At 42.2% G+C, this 25453-nt stretch overlaps 1 protein-coding gene across 1 annotated transcript in view; it reads left to right on the top strand.

Annotated features, from left to right (window-relative positions):
* PLGRKT (plasminogen receptor with a C-terminal lysine) overlaps nt 1–25453 on the top strand; it is a 314821-nt gene that overhangs the window by 74279 nt on the left and 215089 nt on the right. The window lies entirely within an intron of this gene.

Raw genomic sequence — 25453 nt, 5'->3', positions numbered from 1 at the left:
GGGTTAATACATTTAATAGAGCAGCGGCGAGGTCCGGTCGGCAGATTAGGGGTTAATACTTGAAGTTAGGTGTCGTTGATGTTAGGGAGGGCAGATTATGGGTTAATACTATTTATTATAGGGTTATTGAGGCGGGAGTGAGGCGGATTATGGGTTAATAACTATTATAGTAGCTGTGAGGTCCAGTCGGAAGATTAGGGGTTAATTATTGTAGGTAGGTGGCGGCGACGTTGTGGGGGGCAGATTAGGGGTTAATAATTATAATATAGGGGTCGGCAGTGTTAGGGGCAGCAGATTAGGGGTACATAGGGATAATGTAGGTTGCGGCGGCGTGCGGTCGGCAGATTAGGGGTTAAAATTTTTTATTAGAGTGGCAGCGATGTGGGGGGGCCTCGGTTTAGGGGTACATAGGTAGTTTATGGGTGTTAGTGTACTGTAGAGCACAGTAGTTAAGAGCTTTATGAACCGGCGTTAGCCCAGAAAGCTCTTAACTCCTGGCTTTTTTCTGCGGCTGGAGTCTTGTCGTTCGATTTCTAACGCTCACTTCAGCCAAGACTCTAAATACCGGCGTTAGAAAGATCCCATTGAAAAGATAGGATACGCAATTGGCGTAGGGGGATCTGCGGTATGGAAAAAAAAAAAAAAAATTATATTTAACTTAGGGGGGGGTGTTAGGGTTAGGGTTAGACTTAGCTTTAGGGGTTAATACATTTAATAGAGTAGCGGCGAGGTCCGGTCGGCAGATTAGGGGTTAATACTTGGTTAGGTGTCGGTGATGTTAGGGAGGGCAGATTAGGGGTTAATACTATTTATTATAGGGACAATGAGGCGGGAGTGAGGCGGATTAGGGATTAATAACTTTATTATAGTAGCGGTGAGGTCCGGTCGGAAGATTAGGGGTTAATTATTGTAGGTAGGTGGCGGCGATGTTGGGGGGGGCAGATTAGGGGTTAATAATTATAATATAGGGGTCGGCGGTGTTAGGGGCAGCAGATTAGGGGTACATAGCTATAATGTAGGTTGCGGCGATAGCGGGGGCGGCACATTAGGGGTTAATAAGTGTAAGGTTAGGGGTGTTTAGACTCGGGGTTCATGTTAGGGTGTTAGGTGCAGACTTAGGAAGTATTTCCCCATAGGAAGCAATGGGGCTGCGTTAGGAGCTGAACGCTGCTTTTCTCTTGTTAAGTGTATTCAGTCCACGGGTCATCCATTACTTATGGGATATATTCCCTTCCCAACAGGAAGTTGCAAGAGGATCACCCAAGCAGAGCTGCTATATAGCTCCTCCCCTCACATGTCATACCCAGTCATTCTCTTGCAACTCAACTAGATAGGAGGTTGCGGAAGGTCTGTGGTGTTTTTATACTTTATACTATTTCTTCAATCAAAAGTTTGTTATTTTAAATGGCACCGGAGTGTGCTGTTTGTTCTCAGGCAGTATTTGGAAGAAGAATCTGCCTGCGTTTTCTATGATCTTAGCAGAAGTAACTAAGATCCACTGGCTGTTCTCGCACATTCTGAGGAGTGGGGTAACTTTCAGAAAGGGAATAGCGTGCGAGGTACCCTGCAAACAAGGTATGTGCAGTAAATTATTTTTCTAAGGAATGGAATTGACTAAGAAAATACTGCTGATACCGATGTAATGTAAGTAAAGCCTTTAATACAGTGAGAGCGACTGTTAGCAGGCTGATTTAATTATATACAGTAAAAGTAATTTTCTAAGGAATGGAATTTGACTGAGAAAATGCTATTAATACTGAAGTGATGTTATAAGCCTTAAATGCAGTAGGAAGTCTGGTATCAGGCTTATCAATAAAGATACATATTCCTTAAAAAAAGGATGTTTAAAACGATTTTGCTGGCATGTTTAATCGTTTTGTGAGGTACACTGGTGATAAAACTTATTGGGGCATAAATATTTTCCACATGGCTGACCGATATTTCTGCATAGAAACAGTTAACTGAAACTCCCAATGTTGTAATATTGAGTAGGAGGGGCCTATTTTAGCGCTTTTTTGACGCAGTAAAAATTCAGGCTCAGTCTTCCTGCTTCTTCCTGCATGACCCAGGTCGTCTCCAGAGAGCTTAAGGGACTTCAAAAGTCATTTTGAGGGAGGTAATCAGTCACAGCAGACCTGTGACAGTGGTTTTGACTGTATTTAAAAAACTTTTTTTTCTTTACTGCTTATAAAAGACCGTTTTGGATATTAAGGGGTTAATCATCCATTTGCAAGTGGGTGCAATGCTCTGCTAACTTATTACATACACTGTGTAAATTTGGTTGCTATAACTGATTGGGTTCATTGTTATTTCAACTGTGACAGTTTGTTGTGCTTCTTAAAGGCACAGTAACGTTTTTTCTATATTGCTTGTAAAATTATTTACAGTGTTTTTCCAAGTCTGCTAGTCTTATTGCTAGTCTGTTTAAACATGTCTGACACAGATGAATCTGTTTGTTCACTATGTTTGAAGGCCAGTGTGGAGCCCCATAGAAATATGTGTACTAAATGTATTGATTTCACTTTAAATAATAAAGGTCAGTCTTTATCTATAAAGGAATTATCACCAGACAACGAGGGGGAAGTTATGCCGACTAACTCTCCTCACGTGTCAGTACCTTCGCCTCCCGCTCAGGAGGCGCGTGATATTGTGGCGCCAAGTGCATCAGAGAGGCCCATACAAATCACTTTACAAGACATGGCTACTATTATGAATAATACCCTGACAGAAGTATTATCTAAATTGACAGAATTAAGAGGCAAACGCGATTGCTCGGGGATAAGAACAGAGCGCGCTGGTGCTGTGAGAGCCATGTCCGATACTGCGTCACAGTTTGCAGAACATGAGGACGGAGAGCTTCATTCTGTGGGTGACGGATCTGATCCAGGGAAACCGGATTCAGAGATCTCTAATTTTAAATTTAAGCTTGAGAACCTCCGTGTATTGCTAGGGGAGGTTTTAGCGGCTCTGAATGACTGTAACACAGTTGCAATTCCAGAGAAATTATGTAGGCTGGATAGATACTATGCAGTACCGGTGTGCCCCAAGGCAGAACATACAGTGATCTGAGATGTCATTGCAGAAAATGCAGCATGTCTGCAGAAAGAGCAGGACACATGCAGGCACTGTTAGCGCTTGAACTTAGTAGTGCTGCTCCACATAAGACAATTCTCTTCAAACAGAGCTGTGCTCTGGCTGCACTGTGTAAGTTTTCCTTAGCACAGTGCATCCAGAGCAAAGTGCTTTTTGAAGTGAACAGTCAAATATGCAATAGCGCTGCAAAGCGCATTGCTTGTTGACTTGCTCTCAGAGAAAAAAAAATCAAACACACACCCTAGTCTTTCCCAGTCTGCAAAGCTGTTTATTCTGAATGTAAGGCATTAGTATGAGCTTTGCATCTTTTTTATTACTACATTTCTATGTTAGACCAAGAGAAAAGTAAACTTATTTATTCAAGAGACATTTTAACATTTTCTTTTTTTGAATGCAGCTAATTTGCAATGCAATTTTCAACTACTGCACTATATTATAAAACGTTAAAAAATTGCTTTATACCTCAGTTAAACAACACATTGAACTGGCGCCTTAGTGTAACTGTCTAATTTAAAATTTAATTTTATTTAAATATAACCTGCAGAAAATTTTTTATTAAAAAAAAATCTCATCGCAGAAAGTGAAGAAAAGTTCTGCCTCTGGGCCGGTGTGTACTGACGTTTTTCCTATACCTAAAAGGCTTACAGAAATTATTAGCAAGGAGTGGGATAGACCCGGTGTGCCCTTTTCCCCACCTCCTATATTTAGGAAAATGTTTCCAATAGACGCCACTACACGGGACTTATGGCAGACAGTCCCTAAGGTGGAGGGAGCAGTTTCTACTTTAGCTAAGCGTACCACTATCCCGGTGGAGGATAGTTGTGCTTTTTCGGATCCAATGGATAAAAAATTAGAAGGTTACCTTAAGAAAATGTTTGTTCAACAAGGTTTTATCTTACAGCCCCTTGCATGCATTGCGCCTGTCACTGCTGCTGCGGCATTCTGGTTTGAGTCTCTAGAAGAGGCCATTCACTCAGCTCCATTGGATGAAATTATGGACAAGCTTAAAGCACTTAAGCTAGCTAATGCATTTGTTTCTGATGCCATTGTACATTTAACCAAACTAACGGCTAAGAACTCCGGATTCGCCATCCAGGCGCGCAGAGCGCTATGGCTTAAATCCTGGTCAGCTGACGTGACTTCTAAATCTAAATTGCTGAATATTCCTTTCAAGGGGCAAACCTTATTCGGGCCCGGCTTGAAAGAAATTATCGCTGACATTACTGGAGGTAAGGGTCATACTCTTCCTCAGGACAGGGCCAAAGCAAAAGACAAACAGTCTAATTTTCGTGCCTCTCGAAACTTCAAGGCAGGAGCAACGTCAAGTTCCTCCGCTCCAAAACAGGAAGGAACTGTTGCTCGTTACAGACAGGCCTGGAAAACTAACCAGACCTGGAACAAGGGCAAGCAGGCCAGAAAACCTGCTGCTGCCCCTAAGACAGCATGAAGGGATGGCCCCCTATCCGGAAACGGATCTAGTGGGGGGCAGACTTTCTCTCTTCGCCCAGGCGTGGGCAAGAGATGTCCAGGATCCCTGGGCGTTGGAGATCATATCTCAGGGATATCTTCTGGACTTCAAGGCTTCTCCTCCTCAAGGGAGATTTCATCTTTCAAGGTTATCAGACAACCAGATAAAGAAAGAGGCATTCCTACGCTGCGTACAAGACCTCCTAGTAATGGGAGTGATCCATCCAGTTCCGCGGACGGAACAAGGACAGGGATTTTATTCAAATCTGTTCGTGGTTCCCAAGAAAGAGGGAACCTTCAGACCAATCTTGGATCTAAAGATCTTAAACAAGTTCCTCAGAGTTCCATCTTTCAAAATGGAAACTATTCGGACCATCCTACCCATGATCCAGGAGGGTCAGTACATGACCACAGTGGACTTAAAGGATGCCTACCTTCACATACCGATTCACAAAGATCATCATCGGTTCCTAAGGTTTGCCTTTCTAGACAGGCATTACCAATTTGTAGCTCTTCCCTTCGGATTGGCTACGGCCCCGGGAATCTTTACAAAGGTTCTGGGCTCTCTTCTGGCGGTTCTAAGACCGCGAGGCATAGCGGTAGCTCCGTATGTAGACGACATCCTGATACAGGCGTCAAGCTTTCAAATTGCCACGTCTCATACAGAGATAGTCCTGACTTTTCTAAGGTCGCATGGGTGGAAGGTGAACGTGGAAAAAAGTTCTCTATCACCACTCACAAGAGTCTCCTTCCTAGGGACTCTGATAGATTCTGTAGAGATGAAAGTTTACCTGACGGAGGCCAGGTTATCAAAACTTCTAAATGCTTGCCGTGTCCTTCATTCCATTCCACGCCCGTCAGTGGCTCAGTGCATGGAAGTAATCGGCCTAATGGTAGCGGCAATGGATATAGTGCCATTTGCGCGCCTGCATCTCAGACCGCTGCAATTGTGCATGCTGGGTCAGTGGAATGGGGATTACTCAGATTTGTCCCCCCTACTAAATCTGGATCAAGAGACCAGAGATTCTCTTCTCTGGTGGCTATCTCGGGTCCATCTGTCAAAGGGTATGACCTTTCGCAGGCCAGATTGGACGATTGTAACAACAGATGCCAGCCTTCTAGGCTGGGGCGCAGTCTGGAACTCCCTAAAGGCTCAGGGATCGTGGACTCAGGAGGAGAAACTCCTCCCAATAAATATTCTGGAGTTAAGAGCAATATTCAATGCTCTTCTAGCTTGGCCTCAGTTAGCAACACTGAGGTTCATCAGATTTCAGTCGGACAACATCACGACTGTGGCTTACATCAACCATCAAGGGGGAACCAGGAGTTCCCTAGCGATGTTAGAAGTCTCAAAGATAATTCGCTGGGCAGAGTCTCACTCTTGCCACTTGTCAGCGATCCACATCCCAGGCGTGGAGAACTGGGAGGCGGATTTTCTAAGTCATCAGACTTTTCATCCGGGGGAGTGGGTACTCCATCCGGAGGTGTTTGCTCAACTGGTCCATCGTTGGGGCAAACCAGAACTGGATCTCATGGCGTCTCGCCAGAACGCCAAGCTTCCTTGTTACGGGTCCAGGGACCGGGGAGCGACGCTGATAGATGCTCTAGCAGCTCCTTGGTTCTTCAACCTGGCTTATGTGTTTCCTCCGTTTCCTCTGCTCCCTCGACTGATTGCCAAGATCAAACAGGAGAGAGCATCAGTGATTCTGATAGCGCCTGCGTGGCCACGCAAGACCTGGTATGCAGACCTAGTGGACATGTCGTCCTGTCCACCATGGACTCTACCTTTTGAGGCAAGACCTTCTAATACAAGGTCCTTTCAATCATCCAAATCTAATTTCTCTGAGACTGACTGCATGGAGATTGAACTCTTGATCCTATCAAAGCGTGGTTTCTCCGAGTCAGTTATTGATACCTTAATACAGGCACGAAAGCCTGTTACCAGGAAAATCTACCATAAGATATGGCGTAAATACCTGTATTGGTGCGAATCCAAGAGTTACTCATGGAGTAAGGTTAGGATTCCTAGGATATTGTCCTTTCTCCAAGAGGGTTTAGAAAAAGGCTTATCAGCTAGTTCTTTAAAGGGACAGATCTCTGCTCTGTCTATCCTTTTGCACAAGCGTCTGGCGGAAGTTCCAGACGTCCAGGCTTTTTGTCAGGCTCTGGTTAGGATTAAGCCTGTGTTTAAAACTGTTGCTCCTCCGTGGAGCTTAAACTTGGTTCTGAAAGTTCTTCAAGGAGTTCCGTTTGAACCCCTTCATTCCATTGATATTAAACTTTTATCTTGGAAAGTTCTGTTTTTGATGGATATCTCCTCGGCTCGAAGAGTCTCGGAGATATCCGCCTTACATTGTGATTCTCCTTATCTAATTTTCCATTCAGACAAGGTAGTTCTGCGTACTAAACCTGGGTTTTTACCTAAGGTAGTCTCTAACAGGAATATCAATCAGGAGATTGTTGTTCCATCATTATGTCCTAATCCTTCTTCAAAGAAGGAACGGACTTTTGCATAATCTGGACGTAGTCCGTGCCCTAAAATTCTATTTACAGGCAACTAAAGATTTTAGTCAAACTTCTTCCCTGTTTGTCGTTTACTCTGGACAGAGGAGAGGTCAGAAAGCTTCGGCAACCTCTCTCTCCTTTTGGCTTCCTAGCATAATACGTTTAGCCTATGAGACTGCTGGACAGCAGCCCCCTGAAAGAATTACAGCTCATTCCAATAGAGCTGTGGCTTCCTCCTGGGCCTTTAAGAATGAGGCCTCTATTGAACAGATTTGCAAGGCTGCGACTTGGTCTTCGCTTCACACCTTTTCAAAATTTTACAAATTTGACACTTTTGCTTCTTCGGAGGCTGTTTTTGGGAGAAAGGTTCTACAGGCAGTGGTTCCTTCCGTTTAAGTGCCTGCCTTGTCCCTCCCATCATCCGTGTACTTTAGCTTTGGTATTGGTATCCCATAAGTAATGGATGACCTGTGGACTGAATACACTTAACAAGAGAAAACATAATTTATGCTTACCTGATAAATTTATTTCTCTTGTAGTGTATTCAGTCCACGGCCCGCCCTGTCTTTTTTAAGGCAGATCTAAATTTTAATTAAAACTCCAGTCACCACTGCACCCTATGGTTTCTCCTTTCTCGTCTTGTTTTGGTCGAATGACTGGATATGACATGTGAGGGGAGGAGCTATATAGCAGCTCTGCTTGGGTGATCCTCTTGCAACTTCCTGTTGGGAAGGGAATATATCCCATAAGTAATGGATGACCCGTGGACTGAATACACTACAAGAGAAATAAATTTATCAGGTAAGCATAAATTATGTTTCTCCAACATAGGTGTGTCCGGTCCACGGCGTCATCCTTACTTGTGGGATATTCTCTTCCCCAACAGGAAATGGCAAAGAGCCCAGCAAAGCTGGTCACATGATCCCTCCTAGGCTCCGCCTTCCCCAGTCATTCTCTTTGCCGTTGTACAGGCAACATCTCCACGGAGATGGCTTAGAGTTTTTTGGTGTTTAAATGTAGTTTTTATTCTTCAATCAAGAGTTTGTTATTTTAAAATAGTGCTGGTATGTACTATTTACTCTGAAACAGAAAAGAGATGAAGATTTCTGTTTGTAAGAGGAAAATGATTTTAGCAACCGTTACTAAAATCGATGGCTGTTTCCACACAGGACTGTTGAGAGGAATTAACTTCAGTTGGGGGAAACAGTGAGCAGACTTTTGCTGCTTGAGGTATGACACATTTCTAACAAGACTTGGTAATGCTGGAAGCTGTCATTTTCCCTATGGGATCCGGTAAGCCATTTTTATTAAATAAGAATAAAGGGCTTCACAAGGGCTTTAAAGACTGGTAGACATTTTTCTGGGCTAAAACGATTGATTTATAAGCATTTTTAATAGTTTATAGCTTTGAGGAGTTATTTTATTCTTGGGAATTATGTTGAATAACCGGCAGGCACTGTATTGGACACCTTTTTCTCTGGGGGCCTTCTCTAATCATAGGCAGAGCCTCATTTTCGCGCCACTAATGCGCAGTTGTTTTTGGGAAGCAAGGCATGCAGATGCATGTGTGAGGAGCTCAGATACATAGAAAAAGCTTACTGAAGGCGTCATTTGGTATCGTATTCCCCTCTGGGCTTGGTTGGGTCTCAGCAAAGCAGATACCAGGGACTGTATAGGGGTTAAATATAAAAACGGCTCCGGTTCCGTTATTTTAAGAGTTAAAGCTTTCAAATTTGGTGTGCAATACTTTTAAGGCTTTAAGACACTGTGGTGAAATTTTGGTGAATTTTGAACAATTCCTTCATACTTTTTCACATATTCAGTAATAAAGTGTGTTCAGTTTAAAATTTAAAGTGAGAGTAACGGTTTTATTTTTAAACGTTTTTTTGTACTTTGTTATCAAGTTTATGCCTGTTTAACATGTCTGAACTATCAGATAGACTATGTTCTGTATGTGAGGAAGCCAAGGTTCCTTCTCATTTGAATTGATGTGATGTATGTGACAAAAAATTTAGAGAAAATGATGCCCAAGATGATTCCTCAAGTGAGGGGAGTAAGCATGGTACTGCATCATCCCCTCCTTTGTCTACGCCAGTCTTGCCCACACAGGAGGCCCCTAGTACATCTAGTGTGCCAATACTCCTTACTATGCAACAATTAACGGCTGTAATGGATAATTCTATCAAAAACATTTTAGCCAAAATGCCCACTTATCAGCGGAAGCGCGACTGCTCTGTTTTAGAAAATACTGAAGAGCATGAGGACGCTGACGATAATGGTTCTGACATGCCCCTACACCAGTCTGAGGGGGCCAGGGAGGTTTTGTCTGAGGGAGAAATTTCAGATTCAGGGAAAATTTCTCAACAAGCTGAACCTGATGTGATTACATTCAAATTTAAATTGGAACATCTCCGCGCTCTGCTTAAGGAGGTGTTATCTACTCTGGATGATTGTGACAATTTGGTCATTCCAGAGAAATTATGTAAGATGGACAAGTTCCTAGAGGTCCCGGGGCCCCCCGAAGCTTTTCCTATACCCAAGCGGGTGGCGGACATTGTAAACAAAGAATGGGAAAGGCCCGGCATACCTTTTGTCCCTCCCCCTATATTTAAGAAATTGTTTCCTATGGTCGACCCCAGAAAGGACTTATGGCAGACAGTCCCCAAGGTCGAGGGGGCGGTTTCTACTCTAAACTAACGCACCACTATCCCTATAGAAGATAGTTGTGCTTTCAAAGATCCTATGGATAAAAAATTAGAGGGTTTGCTTAAAAAGATGTTTGTTCAGCAAGGTTACCTTCTACAACCAATTTCATGCATTGTTCCTGTCACTACAGCAGCGTGTTTCTGGTTCGATGAACTAGAAAAGTCGCTCAATAAAGATTCTTCTTATGAGGAGATTTTGGACAGAATTCATGCTCTTAAATTGGCTAACTCTTTTACTTTAGACGCCACTTTGCAATTGGCTAGATTAGCGGCGAAAAATTCGGGGTTTGCTATTGTGGCGCGCAGAGCGCTTTGGCTAAAATCTTGGTCAGCGGATGCGTCTTCCAAGAACAAATTGCTTAACATACCTTTCAAGGGGAAAACGCTGTTTGGCCCTGACTTGAAAGAGATTATTTCAGATATCACTGGGGGTAAGGGCCACGCCCTTCCTCAGGATAGGTCTTTTAAGGCTAAAAATAAACCAAATTTTCGTCCCTTTCGCAGAAACGGACCAGCTCCAAGTTCTACATCCTCTAAGCAAGAGGGTAATACTTCTCAAACCAAGCCAGCCTGGAGGCCAATGCAAGGCTGGAACAAAGGTAAGCAGGCCAAGAAACCTGCCACTGCTACCAAGACAGCATGAGATGTTGGCCCCCGATCCGGGACCGGATCTGGTGGTGGGCAGACTTTCTCTCTTCGCTCAGGCTTGGGCAAGAGATGTTCTGGATCCTTGGGCGCTAGAAATAGTCTCCCAAGGTTATCTTCTGGAATTCAAGGAGCTACCCCCAAGGGGGAGGTTCCACAGGTCTCAATTGTCTTCAGACCGCATAAAAAGACAGGCATTCTTACATTGTGTAGAAGACCTGTTAAAAATGGGAGTGATTCATCCTGTTCCATTAGGAGAACAAGGGATGGGATTCTACTCCAATCTGTTCATAGTTCCCAAAAAAGAGGGGAACATTCAGACCAATCTTAGATCTCAAGATCCTAAACAAATTTCTCAAGGTTCCATCGTTCAAAATGGAAACCATTCGGACAATTCTTCCTACCATCCAGGAAGGTCAATTCATGACCACGGTGGATTTAAAGGATGCGTATCTACATATTCCTATCCACAAGGAACATCATCGGTTCCTAAGGTTCGCCTTTCTGGACAAGCATTACCAGTTTGTGGCACTTCCATTCGGATTAGCCACTGCTCCAAGAATTTTCACAAAGGTACTAGGGTCCCTTCTAGCGGTGCTAAGACCAAGGGGCATTGCAGTAGTACCTTACTTGGACGACATACTGATTCAAGCGTTGTCCCTACCACAAGCAAAGGCTCATACGGACATTGTCCTGGCCTTTCTCAGATCTCACGGGTGGAAAGTGAACGTAGAAAAAAGTTCTCTATCTCCGTCAACAAGAGTTCCCTTCTTGGGAACAATAATAGACTCCTTAGAAATGAGGATTTTTCTGACAGAGGCCAGAAAATCAAAACTTCTAAGCTCTTGTCAAGTACTTCATTCTGTTCTTCTTCCTTCCATAGCGCAGTGCATGGAAGTAATAGGTTTGATGGTCGCGGCAATGGACATAGTTCCTTTTGCGCGAATTCATCTGAGACCATTACAACTGTGCATGCTCAGTCAGTGGAATGGGGATTATACAGACTTGTCTCCGACGATACAAGTAGATCAGAGGACCAGAGATTCACTCCGTTGGTGGCTGACCCTGGACAACCTGTCACAGGGGATGAGCTTCCGCAGACCAGAGTGGGTCATTGTCACGACCGACGCCAGTCTGGTGGGCTGGGGCGCGGTCTGGGAACCCCTGAAAGCTCAGGGTCTTTGGTCTCTGGAAGAATCTCTTCTCCCGATAAATATTCTGGAACTGAAAGCGATATTCAATGCTCTCAAGGCTTGGCCTCAGCTAGCAAAGGCCAAATTCATACGGTTTCAATCAGACAACATGACGACTGTTGCGTATATCAACCATCAGGGGGGAACAAGGAGTTCCCTGGCGATGGAAGAAGTGACCAAAATCATTCAATGGGCGGAGACTCACTCCTGCCACTTGTCTGCAATCCACATCCCAGGAGTGGAAAATTGGGAAGCGGATTTTCTGAGTCGTCAGGCATTTCATCCGGGGGAGTGGGAACTCCATCCGGAAATCTTTGCCCAAATAACTCAATTGTGGGGCATTCCAGACATGGATCTGATGGCCTCTCGTCAGAACTTCAAGGTTCCTTGCTACGGGTCCAGATCCAGGGATCCCAAGGCGACTCTAGTAGATGCACTAGTAGCACCTTGGACCTTCAACCTAGCTTATGTATTCCCACCGTTTCCTCTCATCCCCAGGCTGGTAGCCAGGATCAATCAGGAGAGGGCATCGGTGATCTTGATAGCTCCTGCATGGCCACGCAGGACTTGGTATGCAGACCTGGTGAATATGTCATCGGCTCCACCATGGAAGCTACCTTTGAGACAGGACCTTCTTGTTCAAGGTCCGTTCGAACATCCGAATCTGGCCTCACTCCAACTGACTGCTTGGAGATTGAACGCTTGATTTTATCAAAGCGAGGGTTCTCAGATTCTGTCATTGATACTCTTGTTCAGGCCAGAAAGCCTGTAACTAGAAAAATCTACCATAAAATATGGAAAAAATATATCTGTTGGTGTGAATCTAAAGGATTCCCATGGAACAAGATAAAAATTCCTAAGATTCTATCCTTTCTTCAAGAAGGTTTGGAGAAAGGATTATCTGCAAGTTCTTTGAAGGGACAGATTTCTGCCTTATCTGTTTTACTTCACAAAAAGCTGGCGGCTGTGCCAGATGTTCAAGCTTTTGTTCAGGCTCTGGTTAGAATCAAGCCTGTTTACAAACCTTTGACTCCTCCTTGGAGTCTCAATTTAGTTCTTTCAGTTCTTCAGGGGGTTCCGTTTGAACCCCTACATTCCGTTGATATCAAGTTATTATCTTGGAAAGTTTTGTTTTTGGTTGCAATTTCTTCTGCTAGAAGAGTTTCAGAGTTATCCGCTCTGCAGTGTTCTCCTCCTTATCTGGTGTTCCATGCAGATAAGGTGGTTTTGCGTACTAAACCTGGTTTTCTTCCGAAAGTTGTTTCTAACAAAAACATTAACCAGGAGATAGTCGTGCCTTCTTTGTGTCCGAATCCAGTTTCAAAGAAGGAACGTTTGTTGCACAATTTGGATGTAGTTCGTGCTCTAAAATTCTATTTAGATGCTACAAAGGATTTCAGACAAACATCTTCCTTGTTTGTTGTTTATTCTGGTAAAAGGAGAGGTCAAAAAGCAACTTCTACCTCTCTCTCTTTTTGGCTTAAAAGCATCATCAGATTGGCTTATGAGACTGCCGGACGGCAGCCTCCTGAAAGAATCACAGCTCATTCCACTAGGGCCGTGGCTTCCACATGGGCCTTCAAGAACGAGGCTTCTGTTGATCAGATATGTAAGGCAGCGACTTGGTCTTCACTGCACTCTTTTACTAAATTTTACAAATTTGATACTTTTGCTTCTTCTGAGGCTATTTTTGGGAGAAAGGTTTTGCAAGCCGTGGTGCCTTCCATCTAGGTGACCTGATTTGCTCCCTCCCATCATCCGTGTCCTAAAGCTTTGGTATTGGTTCCCACAAGTAAGGATGACGCCGTGGACCGGACACACCTATGTTGGAGAAAACAGAATTTATGTTTACCTGATAAATTACTTTCTCCAACGGTGTGTCCGGTCCACGGCCCGCCCTGGTTTTTTAATCAGGTCTGATGATTTATTTTCTTTAACTACAGTCACCACGGTATCATATGATTTCTCCTATGCAAATATTCCTCCTTTACGTCGGTCGAATGACTGGGGAAGGCGGAGCCTAGGAGGGATCATGTGACCAGCTTTGCTGGGCTCTTTGCCATTTCCTGTTGGGGAAGAGAATATCCCACAAGTAAGGATGACGCCGTGGACCGGACACACCGTTGGAGAAAGTAATTTATCAGGTAAACATAAATTCTGTTTTTTTGCAGGTGTTAGGTTTTTTTCAGCTCAAATTGCCCCATTGTTTCCTATAGGGGAATCGTGCACGAGCACGTTTTTGAAGCTGGCCGCGTCCGTAAGCACCGCTGGTATTTAGAGTTGCAGTGGCGGTAACTTATGCTCTACGCTCCCTTTTTGGAGCCTAACGCAGCCCTTCTGTGAACTCTAAATACCAGCGGTATTTAATAGGTGCAGGGGGAAAAAAGCATGCATAGCTAACGCACCCCTTTGGCCGCAGAACTCTAAATCTAGCCGTATGAGTCTAATCCTAATTGCCTACAACAGCAATACCTGACATAGGTTTCTCGTCATTTCACTAAATAGAATATCTAATCTTGATTCACTATGCTGTCTTGGACACTGACAGAGCATCCTACAATAATGTGGCTAAATAGATACAGTTTTATAAAAAAATAATCATGAAGACCAGCACTCTGAGATGAGGAGTATCACTGTAATCAGTAAAATATTCAACCATAAGGGGCTGACTTCTGTCAGGACAAACTGAATGTTCCTAATTTAGTTCTGTTTTACTTTTTAACTGGTACTTTGCTCTTGTTAAAGGGACACTCAACTCAAAATTAAACTTTCATGAGTAACCAGCTTTCCATTTGATTTCCATTAACAAAATGTGCACAGTCTTTTTATATTTATACTTTTTGAGTCACCAGCACCTACTGAGCATGTGCAAGAATTCATAGAATATACGTATATGCATTTGTGATTGGCTGATGGCTGTCAAGTGATGCAGTGGGAGTGGAAATAGATTTGTTTGAAATTTGTCAGAAAAAAGTCTACTAATTTGAAGTTCAGACCAAGAGCTATTGCATTGTCTTGTTATCACACATTTGTTGATTATGCAAATCTCCTGTATTTACTAGTCCTTTAAGAAAATAGTATAGGAAAATAGATTTGTTAAAGAGGACAATCTCCTCTGGTGCATTAATAGGTAGGTGGTTATCTTCCTTCTGCCAAGTATCAGAGACTTAAAAATCAGGGCCTGTAGAATAGGAAACACCATGGAGGAAAATCTCATGGATGCAGACTTTAAGCTCGATAAAATTTTGAGTGAGCCGAAACTCCATAGCTTGCAGCAGGAGTACTTTCATTTGGTGTTACTGTAGGCTGTCTTCAAGTTATAGTTTCTTGTAGCCAAGAGTAGCTGGTCAGTCTATAAGCAAGACTAAATTACTCGGTTCACCGAGGGGGGGGGGGAGTCTCGTTAGTAGGCCGCTGCCTAAGGCCTCAGCTTTCTTAATCAGGTTTCTGTAATCATGTTCACAACATTCTTAGTATTAATGTGCTGAGTATTATTAGTATAATCATTATCCATCAGTTGTTTCTCCTGAAAATTCAACCTAGCATGGTTGCTGCCCAGACATGCCCCCTTTCAATTTTTTTATGTTGCAGCTTGAAGAAGGCTGTGTATCTTAAAGGTTGGCTGCCTCAAGTCTACAGACATTTTCTGATATACATGCCCCCTTCTCTATAGGGTATAAATCACTTCTTGATTCTCTGTGTTGCACAAACACAGACAGGGGGCCATTTTCTCTTTCGTTCTCACAACTCAGAGTTCTATAATTTTTATATATTTAAAACACTGAATGGAATCCACTTCATGGCCCTTTAGAGACCACTCTTCCATTTTTGCTTTTTAGCGCTTAACCAATGTTTACTCTTCCCTTTTGTTGTATGGGAAGCACACTGCTTCTTTGCACCTGTTACTTGAGCATTTATAGCTGTATACAGCTCAAACAGAGCTCCCAAAGTCACTCCTGCAGATCTCTGTCTCAACCATGTGCTTTAAAGTTCCACAGGAACTCAAACCTGGGATAGTGCTAGCCTTGCTCAGGAACACCCAATTCTCTGTCCCAACTATGAGCTTCACTGCCCCAAAAACACAGGAACTAAATGTTGAGAGGTTTGTGCATCAGGCTTCCTCGCACCAGGTACACATGGCTACTGTAATGTCAGCAGCAATGCTTTTAAGCTCCCAGAAACTGTGTTTTGCACATGTATGCACTGCACCTACAGTCTCCAAGTGGTATGTTGATATCACACTGCTTATGACATCAATCACTCATAAATACTATACTCTGCATTAGCGGACACAAAAGAATTGCAACATATTGTACAATAAAAAACTCAGAAGTACACTTGAAAGCTACGGTATGTAAAGGCTTTATATATTTGCATGAAACCCATGAATGTGTATGTCTCATGTAAATAAGAGCTTTTACAAAAAAAGTATATGCAAAAAAAATATGTTTGCTACAAATACTGATAATCTTTCTGCATGTGCCGCTGTCTTGCCTCTGTTTTGTTACTTACAGATTAAGTTCTTGAGCAAGAAGAGAGAACATTTGTAGTAGGATTTAGTGTAGTATTAGTGTTTTCAACACACTTGTACATGGGTTTTGAATAGCAATTTCTTACAAAACAGCCTTATTTACAAGCACATATTGTTTCCTGAAACAATTAACATGGGAAGTGTCGCGTATGTTACCGTATACATACACTAATTCTCCCATATTGCAAGATTTTGAATAATGAGTACCCGCATTTCACGCATTTATCATACGTATTTGACACTGCTCTGGATTTTGGTATTTGTAAGCGTCAAGGATGAAGACCACCTGACTAATTTATTAACACTATCACTTTGTGAGCTGTTGACCTTTACTACTTTTTATCTGTCACATTTTATTGAGTCCGCTTGGGTTGTTTTCGCCAGGTTACCATTCAGGCTTTAAATAACATGTAGTTCCTGAGGCAGCTTTGTTATTGAAAAAATATTTCCAAAGAAGTTTGACATTCAGTTGTATCTTTTTGTCTTTTTTACAGAAATGTTACCTACATATATATTCTTCAAAGGCTGCTCAAGGCAAACAAAACTTTATGCAATGAGTGTGTTATGGCAGGGTGTTTTTATTTTAAGTTAATTACAAAACAAAACCTGCATAATCTGAAGACACATAATCACGCTGAAGCCTAAAAGTTTCACTAAATGTTTTATCAATTCAGAAGCAGTTTAAGCTTCTGGTTAGACAGGTATACAAACACATGTTGATGGTAGTTTTCTATGTTACGGAACTACCAGAACACTGAATACAAATCTGATTGATAGCTTTTGAAAACTGTTGGCTAAATGTCAGCTGAGTCATGGTTTAATGAGACATACCCGGTTTTCTCCAACATAGGTGTGTCCGGTCCACGGCGTCATCCTTACTTGTGGGATATTCTCTTCCCCAACAGGAAATGGCAAAGAGCCCAGCAAAGCTGGTCACATGATCCCTCCTAGGCTCCGCCTTCCCCAGTCATTCTCTTTGCCGTTGTACAGGCAACATCTCCACGGAGATGGCTTAGAGTTTTTTGGTGTTTAAATGTAGTTTTTATTCTTCAATCAAGAGTTTGTTATTTTAAAATAGTGCTGGTATGTACTATTTACTCTGAAACAGGAAAGAGATGAAGATTTCTGTTTGTAAGAGGAAAATGATTTTAGCAACCGTTACTAAAATCGATGGCTGTTTCCACACAGGACTGTTGAGAGGAATTAACTTCAGTTGGGGGAAACAGTGAGCAGACTTTTGCTGCTTGAGGTATGACACATTTCTAACAAGACTATGTAATGCTGGAAGCTGTCATTTTCCCTATGGGATCCGGTAAGCCATTTTCTTAGTTTAAGTAAAAGAATAAAGGGCTTCATTAGGGCTTAAAAAACTGGTAGACATTTTTCTGGTCTAAAACGATTACTTTACTAAGTATATTTGGCAGATTATTACTTTTAAAATCTTGGGGATTGTTTTAATAAAAACGGCAGGCACTGTATTGGACACCTTTTTCACTGGGGGCCTTTTCTAGTCATAGACAGAGCCTCATTTTCGCGCCTCTAATGCGCAGTTGTTTTTGGAAAGCATGGCATGCAGATGCATGTGTGAGGAGCTAAGAACCACTGAAAAAGCTTATAGAAGGCATCATTTGGTATCGTATTCCCCTCTGGGCTTGGTTGGGTCTCAGCAAAGCAGATACCTGGGACTGTATAGGGGTTAAATGTAAAAAACGGCTCCGGTTCCGTTATTTTAAGGGTTAAAGCTTTCAAATTTGGTGTGCAATACTTTTAAGGCTTTAAGTTACTGTGGTGAAATTTGAACAATTCCTTCATACTTTTTCACATATTCAGTAATAAAGTGTGTTCAGTTTGAAATTTAAAGGGACAGTAACGGTTTTATTGTAAAACGTTTTTTGTGCTTTGTTGACAAGTTTAAGCCTGTTTAACATGTCTGAACCATCAGATAACGATGTTCTATATGTATGAAAGCCAATGTGTCTCCCCATTTAAATATATGTGATATATTTGTGTCATAATGTCCAAACAAAGTAGGGATAATAATGCCATAGATATGATATTGCCCAAGATGATTCCTCTAATGAGGGGAGTAAGCATGGTACTGCATCATCCCCTTCTGTGTCTACACCAGTTTTGCCCACACAAGAGGCCCCTAGTACATCTAGTGCGCCAATACTTATTACCATACAACAATTAATGGCTGTAATGGATAATTCTATTGCATGCATTTTTTTCCAAAATGCCTACTTATCAGAGAAAGCGTGATTGCTCTGTTTTAAACACTGAAGAGCAAGAGGACGCTGATGATATCTGTTCTGACATACCCTCACACCTATCTGAAGGGGCCAGGAGGGAGGTTTTGTCTGAGGGAGAAATTTCAGATTCAGGGAAAATTTCTCAACAAGCAGAACCTGATATTGTAACTTTTAAATTTAAATTTCAACATCTCCACGCACTACTTAAGGAGGTATTATCTACTCTGGATGATTGTGACAATTTGGTCATTCCAGAGAAATTAGGTAAGATGGACAAGTTCCTAGAGGTTCCGGTGCCCCCCGATGTTTTTCCTATACCCAAGCGGGTGGCGGACATAGTAAATAAGGAGTGGGAAAGGCCCGGCATAACCTTTTGTCCTCCCCCTATATTTAAGAAATTAGTTCCTATAGTCGACCCCAGAAAGGACTTATAGCATACAGTCCCCAAGGTCGAGGGGGCGGTTTCTACTCTAAACAAACGCACTTCTATTCCTATAGAAGATAGTTGTGCTTTCTAGATCCTATGGATTAAAGGTTAGAGGGTTTGCTTAAAAAGATGTTTGTTCAGCAAGGTTACCTTCTACAACCAATTTCATGCATTGTTCCTGTCACTACAGCTGCGTGTTTCTGGTTCGAAGAACTAGAAAAGTCGCTCAATAAAGAATCTTCGTACGAGGAGGTTTTGGACAGAGTTCAAGCTCTTAAATTGGCTAACTCTTTTTTATTTTAGATGCCGCTTTGCAATTAGCTAGATTAGCGGCGAATAATTCAGGGTTTGCTATCGTGGCGCGCAGAGCGTTTTTGCTTAACATCCCTTTCAAGGGTAAAACACTGTTTGGCACTGACTTGAAAGAGATTATTTCAGACATCACTGGGGGAAAGGGCCACGCCCTTCCTCTGGATAGGTCTTTTAAGGCTAAAAAGAAGCCAAATTTTCGTCCCTTTCGCAGAAACGGACCAGCCTCAAATTCTACACCCTCTAAGCAAGAGGGTAATACTTCTCAAACCAAGCCAGCCTGGAGGCCGATGCAAGGCTGGAATAAGGGTAAGCAGGCCAAGTCACCTGCCACTGCTACCAAAACAGCATGAAGTGTTGGCCCCCGATCTGGGAAGGATCTGGTGGGGGGCAGACTTTCTCTCTTTGCTCAGGCTGGGGCAAGAGATGTTCAGGATCCTTGGGGCGCTAGAAATAGTTTCTCAGGTTATCTCCTGGAATTCAGGGAACTACCCCCAAGGGGAAGGTTCCACGGGTCTCAATTATCTTCGAACAGGCATTCTTACACTGTGTAGAAGACCTGTTAAGCATGGGAGTGATTCATCCTGTTCCATTAGGAGAACAAGGGATGGGTTTTTACTCCAACCTGTTCATAATTCCCAAAAAAGAGGGAACATTCAGACCTATTTTTAGATCTCAAGATTCTAAACAAGTTTCTAAGGGTTTCATCATTCAAAATGGAAACCATTCGAACGATCCTTCCTACCATCCAGGAAGGTCAATTCATGACCACGGTGGACTTAAAGGATGCGTACCTACGTATTCCTATCCACAAGGAACATTTTCGGTTCCTAAGGTTCGCCTTTCTGGACAAGCATTACCTGTGGCACTTCCATTCGGATTAGCCACTGCTCCAAGGATTTTCACAAGGGTTACTAGGGTCCCTTCTAGCGGTGCTAAGACCAAGGGGCATTGCAGTAGTACCTTACTTGGACGACATCCTGATTCAAGTGTCGTCTCTGTCAAAAGCAAGGGCTCATACGGACATTGTCCTAGCCTTTCTCAGATCTCACAGGTGGAAAGTGAATATAAAAAAAAAAAAAGTTCTCTGTCCCCGTCAACAAGAGTTCCCTTCTTGGGAACAATAATAGTTTCCTTAGAAATGAAGGTTTTTCTGACAGAGGCCAGAAAATCAAAACTTCTAAGCTCTTGTCAGGTACTTCATTCTGTTCTTCTTCCTTCCATAGCGCAGTCCATGGAAGTAATAGGGTTGATGGTTGCGGCAATGGACATAGTTCCTTTTGCACGAATTCATCTAAGACCATTGCACCTGGGCATGCTCAGACAGTGGAATGGGGATTATACAGACTTGTCTCCGACGATACAAGTAGATCAAATAACCAGAGATTCACTCCGTTGGTGGCTGACCCTGGACAACCTGTCACAGGGAATGAGCTTCCGCAGACCAGAATAGGTCATTGTCACGACCGACGCCAGTCTGGTGGGCTGGGGCGCGGTCTGGGAACCCCTGAAAACTCAGGGTCTATGGTTTCGGGAAGACTCTCTTCTCCCGATAAACATAATGGAACTGAGAGCGATATTCAATGCTCTCAAGGCTTGGCCTCGACTAGCAAAGGCCAAATTCATATGGTTTCAATCAGTCATCATGACGACTGTTACATATATCAACCATCAGGGGGTAACAAGGAGTTCCCTGGCGATGGAGGAGCATCCGGGGGAGTGGGAACTCCATCTGGAAATCTTTGCCCAAATAACTCAATTATGGGGCATTCCAGACTTGGTTCTGATGGCCTCTCGTCAGAACTTCATGGTCCCTTGTTACGGGTCCAAATCCAGGGATCCCAAGGCGACTCTATTGGATACAATAGTAGCACCTTGGATCTTCAACCTAGCTTATGTATTCCCACCGTTTCCTCTCATTCCCAGGCTGGTAGCCAGGATCAATCTGGAGAGGGCTTCGGTGACCTTGATAGTTCCTGTGTGGCCACGCAGGACTTGGTATGCAGACCTGGTGAATGTGTCATCGGCTCCACCATGGAAGCTACCTTTGAGACAGGACCTTCTTATTCAGGGTCCATTCGAACATCCGAATCTGGTTTTCCTCCAACTGACTGCTTGGAGTTTGAACGCTTGATTTTATCAAAGCGTGGGTTTTCAGATTCTGTAATAGATACTCTTATTCAGGCTAGAAAGCCTGTAACTAGAAAAATTTACCATAATATATGGAAAAAATATATCTGTTGGTGTGAATCTAAAGGATTCCCATGGAACAAGATAAAAATTCCTAAGATTCTTTCCTTTCTACAAGAAGGTTTGGAGAAAGGATTTTCTGCGAGTTCTCTGAAGGGACAGATCTCTGCTTTATCTGTTTTACTTCACAAAAGGCTGGCAGCTGTGCCAGACGTTTAAGCGTTTGTTCAGGCTCTGGAGTCTTAATCTAGTTCTTTCAGTTCTTCAAGGGGTTCCGTTTGAACCCTTACATTCCATAGATATTAAGTTATTATCTTGGAAAGTTTTGTTTTAGGTTGCAATTTCTTCCGCTAGAAGAGTTTCTGAGTTATCTGCTCTGCAGTGTTCTCCGCCCTATCTGGTCATGCAGATAAGGTGGTTTTTACGTACTGAGCCTGGTTTTCTTCCGAAGGTTGTTTCCAACAAAAATATTAACCAGGAGATAGTTGTACCTTCTTTGTGTCCGAATCCAGTTTCATAGAAGGAACGTTTGTTACACAATTTGGACGTTGTCCGTGCTCTAAAATTCTATTTAGATGCTACAAAGGATTTCAGACAAAACATCTTCCTTGTTTGTTGTTTATTCTGGTAAAAGGAGAGGTCAAAAAGCAACTTCTACCTCTCTATCTTTTTGGCTTAAAAGGCATCATCAGATTGGCTTATGAGACTGCCGGACGGCAGCCTCCTGAAAGAATCACAGCTCATTCCACTAGGGCCGTGGCTTCCACATGGGCCTTTAGAACGAGGCTTCTGTTGATCAGATATGTAAGGCAGCGACTTGGTCTTCACTGCACACTTTTACCAAATTTTACAAATTTGATACTTTTGCTTCTTCTGAGGCTATTTTTGGGAGAAAGGTTTTGCAAACCGTGGTGCCTTCCATCTAGGTGACCTGATTTGCTCCCTCCCATCATCCGTGTCCTAAAGCTTTGGTATTGGTTCCCACAAGTAAGGATGACGCCGTGGACCGACACACCTATGTTGGAGGAAAACAGAATTTATGTTTACCTGATAAATTACTTTCTCCAACGGTGTGTCCGGTCCACGGCCCGCCCCTGGTTTTTTAATCAGGTCTGATGATTTATTTTCTTTAACTACAGTCACCACGGTATCATATGATTTCTCCTATGCAAATATTCCTCCTTTACGTCGGTCGAATGACTGGGGAAGGCGGAGCCCTAGGAGGGATCATGTGACCAGCTTTGCTGGGCTCTTTGCCATTTCCTGTTGGGAAGAGAATATCCACAAGTAAGGATGACGCCGTGGACCGGACACACCGTTGGAGAAAGTAATTTATCAGGTAAACATAAATTCTGTTTTCTTCCAAGTGCCATCATCTGTATCTTAAAAGGGATGTAGTCATGTATACACTTACTTATACTCACTTGTAGGATCTCGTCAAAGTTTCTTCACTTGTCCATGTACACATATTAAAATATGCTAGTGACCTAGATTGGAAAAAATAGAGAAGCTTTAAAGGGACAGTCTACACCAAAATTTGTCTTATTTAAAAAGATAGATAATCCCTTTATTGCCCATTCCCTGTTTTTGCGTAACCAACACAGTTATATTAATATACTTTTTACCTCTGTGATTACCTTGTATCTAATCATTTGCAGACAGCCTCCTTATCTAAGTGCCTTTGACAGACATGCAGTGTAGTCAATCAGTGAAGACTCCTAAATAACTTCACGGGAGTGAGCACAATGTTATCTATATGACACATGTGAACTAGCACAGTCTAACTGTAAAAAACTTTCAAAATGCTCTGAGCTAGGAGGCGGTTTTCAACTGTTTAGAAATCAGTTAAGCTAGCTAGGTTTAACTTTTCAAAAATACCACCAAGGGAACAAAGCAAATTTGATGATAAAGTAAATTTGAAAGTTGTTTAAAATTGCATGCCCTATCTGAATCATGAAAGTTTAATTTTGACTAGACTGTCCCTTTAATTAACTCTATCATAATATGTTAATCTGTGGAGTTTATTCTCTAGTATGGATGAACCCAGATATCACGTTACCTGAATGACCTGTGTTTGTAAATGGACACAGGTGTGTATATCACTTTTAATTTGTAGTATGGTTGTGATATGTTTACATTTGCCAAAAAAATTTCAGCATTTACACATGTCAGTTGTGTCACAGCCACCAATCCCAGTTGTGTCAGAAGTGCATGCTGGGTACACAAGAAAATCTATGACAACTTTTGCTAATTCAAGCAGGTCTCTCTTAAGATATTTTGCTGTTTGGGTTTAAGAACACCCCCAACCAACCATCCATCCACTACAGTGTGAATTCAACCATAATTGGCAGTCACATTAACGTTCAGCAAACTAAAAATTCACACAAGTTTTTTTTAAAATAAGAGTATGCTCTATTTGCCACTGCATGGGCCCTGTGGTCCAAACTGATGCAAGTATAATGGTATCCATTTCAGAAGACATAGATATTTTTCCAAACAAAAGTGTAAGCTATATACTATTCAAGAAGTTCTCCATTTGTTATTGTATAGTTTTCATAGAATGACAAAGGGATTAGAGAGGTCTCTAGAATTAGTGATTTTTTTCATACAGTACTAGAACCAAAAAGCATAAACAACAACTTGTTATAAACTTTTAGCAGTTGAATTATTCATACAGTTACACAGGTGCAGTATGGTACTATTCCGCTTCCTAGGTGGCCTCAAAAGCATGTCACGGGCTGTCTAATCACAAAAAACCTGATCGTGCCTTTGAATATAGATGTTGTGTGCTCCCGCGCTGGGTAAAGCAGCCTACAGCTGCTGGAGCGAGGTACATTTAGTTCAGTGCCACAATTGAGCGTGCTCTGATTACACAGCACACTTGTGAGGCTTTTTTAAGGAAAAAAAAATCAGTATACCTTTGGGGGGGTGTCGCTAGGATATTTTACATAAATCTGCACACCGTGCAGAATTATGTTACATTATTTTTTATGTTTACCTTCACTTTAAAGTGAAGGTCCATTTTGATGGAATTAGTGCCCGGTTTTTAATAAACCTATATAAAACAAGGGCACTTTAATTCATCGAAATTGATATTTCACTGTTTTCTTCAAAAACTTACCTTTTAATCCTGGTAGCCACTCCAGCACTTCCTCCTCCCGTCGCAAGCCGTCTTCGCTGGGCCAAAATGACGAATCCGGCTTCCTCCAATCACAGCGTTGCATGAGGCCAAGATTCCCCTGTGGAGGAAGCCTGATTCGTCATTTCTGAAGTCTGCAGAGGCTTCCGACGGCCGGGGGAATCGCTGGAGCGGCATTCAGGATTAAAAGGTACGTTTTTGAAGAAAACAGTGAAATGTCAATTTTGATGAATTAAAGTGCCCTTGTTTTTAATAGGTTTATTAAAAACCGGACACTAATTCATCAAAAGGGACCTTCACTTTAAAGCCCTTTGACTTCCTTTTTCTTTTCCTAACACCTGAGACCTCATATCTTTGAGCTGTTATAACTTTTTTGTGCAATTTTTTTTGTAATATATTTTTATTAGGTAGTGTTATTATGCGTATAACTGTACTCTGTAATGTATTTTTTGTGTTTTGTGACACTTTTTTTTTGGTTTTGCCCAACACCTGCAATAAACTGTTAACACGCCACTCGTTATCTGGCCCTTAATCTCTAAAGTGGTGAAGCTGAGAAGTAAATAAAATAATTGTATTTTGGTAACAAGCACTCAGTTAAATCATTAAATATGTTTGGTTTATGTCTTTTTCTTTCTTTTTTTCATTGGACCAAATTTTTGGGTGTAACAGGAAGTGCCCTTTAAAGAAAAAAAATAAAACCTGTCTGCTTTGAGACTGACATAAAATACACTGAAGCTTTACATTGTGTTCTCAAAAAGAATGTATATCTTAATGATGTGCCTATTAGGGCAAAAATGAAACATTTGTGGCCTGGCAGTATTCATTAGTGAACAGAGATGTGTGTATGACAAGGATTTGACAGGTGGGGTAAGTGGTTGTGTTTTGTTTCAAGCATTTATACTATTTACAGTTGCTAAAAAAAAGTTTAAATTAGGTCCTCTGAGGTACTTTTTCTGTGTATTAGTCACTGCCAGGGTTCATTATGATACTGTTGTAT

This window comes from Bombina bombina, chromosome 2 (assembly GCF_027579735.1).
Source record: "Bombina bombina isolate aBomBom1 chromosome 2, aBomBom1.pri, whole genome shotgun sequence".
In the NCBI taxonomy this organism is placed as follows: Eukaryota; Metazoa; Chordata; class Amphibia; order Anura; family Bombinatoridae; genus Bombina; species Bombina bombina.
The sequence above is the reverse complement of the archived record's forward strand: the minus strand, read 5'-3'. Positions and strand labels throughout refer to the sequence as shown.